The sequence below is a fragment of the Rhipicephalus microplus genome, chromosome 2 (assembly GCF_043290135.1).
Source record: "Rhipicephalus microplus isolate Deutch F79 chromosome 2, USDA_Rmic, whole genome shotgun sequence".
NCBI lineage: Eukaryota > Metazoa > Arthropoda > Arachnida > Ixodida > Ixodidae > Rhipicephalus > Rhipicephalus microplus.
Window position 1 is genome coordinate 21,534,709 of NC_134701.1, and position 4,220 is coordinate 21,538,928.

The following is a 4,220-nucleotide window of genomic DNA, read 5'->3' on the forward strand; positions in this document are numbered from 1 at the left end:
CCCGCTCATAATATGTTCACGTGCTACGTGACGCCAAACATGCGCATAAGAGTGTTTTCACACTCGTCGTTTGGCTTATAGATGGCGCTGACTGTCGCTTCTACTTCTAAATTCACATAAAAACCCAAAAAAGTGGATGGAGGGAAGGCCGCTGTGGTAGCTCAGTGGTTAGAGCATCGAACGCGTTATTCGAAGGTCGTAGGCTCGATTCCTGCTCACGGCTAGTTATTTTTTTATCCACTTTTCTTTCTTATTTACATTCTTTTGGTTCTTATAACTTCCCCTGTACATTTCTTGGCATTACTGTCTGTTAGATCTTATATATATATATATATATATATATATATAAGATCTAACATATATATAACGTATATATATATATATATATATATATAAATTTATATATATATATATATATATACATATATATATATATATGTGTGTGTGTGTGTGTGTGTGTGTGTGTGTGTGTGTGTGTGTGTGTGTGTGTGTGTGACGCTACCAAATAGAGACACGTCGTGGTCCAAGATGCCATGCGTTTATTCTAAATCACGCGCACTTCCTCTTCGTCGGCTTCTTCTAGAATCACCTTGTTAATGCGTCACACTTCCCCCTCTCTTCGAGAAAGCCTCAGTTCAGAAGTTACAAAATAACGCCGCAGTTTGCTAACATGCACAATGTCAGAGTTTCTACCTAAGGGTAGCACGGAGCGGTGGACCTCATAGTTCACTGTTGAGACCTAGCGTAGAATCTTGTAAGGTCCTTCCATGACAGAACACAGTTTGCCGTTGTTGGAATGCCGTGGTGTCTCGTGAAGAACAAATTTACCGACTTGGAACTCAATCGGAATGAATTTTATATCATAAATGACTTTGTTCTCATTGTGGTAGGCGATCGAATTGGTAACTGCAGTTTTTCGCGCTTCTTCGACAGTTTCTTCTCGTTGTTCCAGTAAAGTAGGATAAGATGGAATTCCATACATCAGGAAGAAAGGTGCATAGCCGGTCACTTTGTGGGGTGTTCTGTTGTATTCGTCAATTATCTGTGGAAGTAGCTTAGTCCAAGACTTCTGTGGTTCGTCATTGATCTTACATTTAAGCCTCGTTACGATAGTCTGGTTTGTCCGCTCGTTCATGCCGTTGCATTGTGGATGGTGAGATGAGCTGAATAGTTGGTGCATACGATTATGTTTTAACAACTGCTTGAATTTCCCTGCAGTAAATCCTTTTCCACAATCTTAAAGGAGCTTCTGTGGTTTTCCAGTAGAAAAAATAGTTTTTAAGCATGAAATGTAGGCGTCGATGCTCTCACTTTTATGAGCAAACGCCCATACGTAGCGAGTCACATGATCAATAACCAAGTGTATAAACATTTTTGACGAGCCATATCCAGAAAATCCTCCAATGGTGTCTATTGCAAAGAAGTCGAAGGGCTCTTCAGCTGGAACCAGTGATTCAAGCGTCCCAAACTTTTGTGTCTTCGTCTTCTTGCATCTCTGGCATGCATCACAATGCCGAATGTAAGTGGAAACATCGGTTACCATATGCGGCCAATATTATTGCGAAGACAGGAGTGATAGCGTCTTCTTCACTCCGACATGCTCAAAATGTTGATGTGCATTCTTCAGAATGTTTGGGCGTAGTTTATGGGGGACGTATATTTTCCGTAGTCCTTTTTTTTCGACGATGAAGATGTTATTTTCCAAAGAATGCGTTCCTTTTGGACGCTCATTGTTGCATCACTGAAGGTCGTCGTGTGACAGAAGTATAACTATTTGGGCTCTTGAGAGCGCATCTGCTTCGACATTACTTGCACCCTTTTGATGTTTGATGCTCACATCATACATTGACATTTTCAAGGACCACCAGAAGAGACGACCTAGAGGATTTTTAACATTTTTCAGCCACTGTAGTGCAGAGTGATCTGTTAAAACAGTGAATGAATGTCCATGAAGGTAGCAATGCCATTTATCACTGGCATCTCCAATGGCAAGACATTCTCTTTCTGTAAAAGCATAGTTCACCTTGTGCTTAAGTAGTTTGCGGGAATAGTAGGCAGCAGGATGTTCTTTGCCTTTGTCATGAGGTTGTTTCAGCACTGCACCGATGCCTTCGCCAAATGCGTCACAGTACACAGTACATGGTATCGAAGGGTCGTACATGCGAAGCACCGGTTTTGCAGTTATCCGCTCCTTCAGTTCAAGAAAGGCTTGCTCGCATGCTTCTGTGAACACCCACTTGCTGCCTTTGTGGAGTAGTTTTGTGAGTGGAAGAGCGATATCGCTGAAAGAGGGGATGTACTGACGGTAGGTGTTTACAGTGCGCAGAAAACGCTGGAGATGTTTTTCTCGTTTTGGTGTCGGAAATTTGAGTATGGCAGCCACATTACTTTGCTTAGGTGTCACTGTTCCTTGTGAAATTTTGTGTCCCAGGTATTCAATGCTGCAGCGTGCAAATTGGCACTTTTTTCATTTGAGTTTCGCGTTCTCGGTTTTGAGAGCTTTCAATAGCGCCTCAAAGTGTCATATATGATCATTAAAGGTCTTTGAGTATACGACCACATTGTCAAAGTAATTACTAACTTTGGTGAGCTGATGTTGCGCTATTATTGATTTCATGGCTCTTTCAATTGTAGCCGCTGCGTTCTTCAACCTAAACGGCATTACCAACCCCTCACAATGACCATGAGGCGTGACAAATGCAGTTTTCTGAACATCGTCAGGATGCATTTGGACATGCCAGTACCCCGACGTTACGTCCAACGTATAGAAAATCTTCGCCTTTCCCAAGTGGTCAAAAATATCATCTATACGCAGAATTGGATGAAAGTTGGGTACTGTTATGGCATTTAGTTCCCGGTAGTCAGTACATAGACAAGTGCGTCCTTCACCTCTCTTTTCTGCTAAAATGACAGGTGTGGTGTAGGGCGATAATGAAGGCCTCACAACACCTTGCTTGAGGAGAGCGTGAACTTGTTTGTTGATCTCCACTTTGTCTGTCTGTGAACATCGGTATGGTGCTCGAAGAATAGGGACAGCATTGGTACTAGTGATCCATTGTTTCTAAGTAGGGGTGCACCCAATATCTGTCTGAGATTTCGAAAATATCTCGTCACAGTTGCTTAAAAGAGAGTCGAGCGCCACAGACTCAAGTTCTGATAAGTTTTCTGATGTCAGGGTTTGTATCAGCGGGGCTTGAATGGTTTTCTTTTCATTGTGATGTTGTGGTGAGTAAAGGGGTTTACTCAATGGGCCCAGGTCATCGGACGTGCTCAAGACAACCTGATAACACGAAGACGTTCTTTATATCGAACGAGGACAAGAACACACATGAAGAAATCTCACAAAGAAATCAGGACGATACGAGGTTAAAGAGGGTCTACAGGGAAGTTCCTGTCCACGCGAGACGTAAGTCTACATCTCAACACTCAACGCACCTAATTCCAGCTCCACCGTCGTTGCGGTGACCTGAAGCTCTCTCATCGTCAGGAGGCGGTGTGCCTCGTGCTAGTGGAGTCCGCACCGAGGTGCGGCCCAGCCTAGAAGAGAACCGCCAGGGGCATTCCAGTACGGTGGTCAACGCCTGAGCTTGCCTGTACTCACACCGAGAACAGAGTACCGACGACTGCTGCGAACGAACCTGGGACAGCGTCTCGCTCCGAGACCAGAACAGCAGCTGACCGTGAAGAACGTTGCTTCAGACAGCCCCGGCAGTGAGGTGGGGTGATGCTCAGTCTAGAACGCACCCGAGGACTTCAACGCCGAGACGAAGCCCGGACACGGAGAGTCAGAACGAGCAGTCGGGGTGTGGCCCGAACTTGTTCTTGCGCTCTGCTCTCTGGGGTTAGCCGAGCTGTCCCCGTGGCTCGGGAGCTTTTCGCGAGGTACGCGCGCGAGCATGCGCATAGGCGAGCTTCATCGTTTCACCACTATCACCATCATTGTGATTCCCGCGCACCCTGAAATGCTAAATTGGCCCCGCATACCGATCACAAATAAATCGGCCCCGCACACCGATCTTCTATGTCAGAGCACGATGCACACTCTCCAAGGCAATGTTTTTCACCACAGATGTGGAAGGTTCATATTCTCACGTGCTTGTGTCACTGACTTGCTTTCCAAATTTACAGAAAGATTGAAGTACGAAGCGGGGTCTAGGCCAAGAATTATTTGCGTTCTCATGCCTCGCAGCACATGTGCAGAAACTTTCTTGATGAAGTTC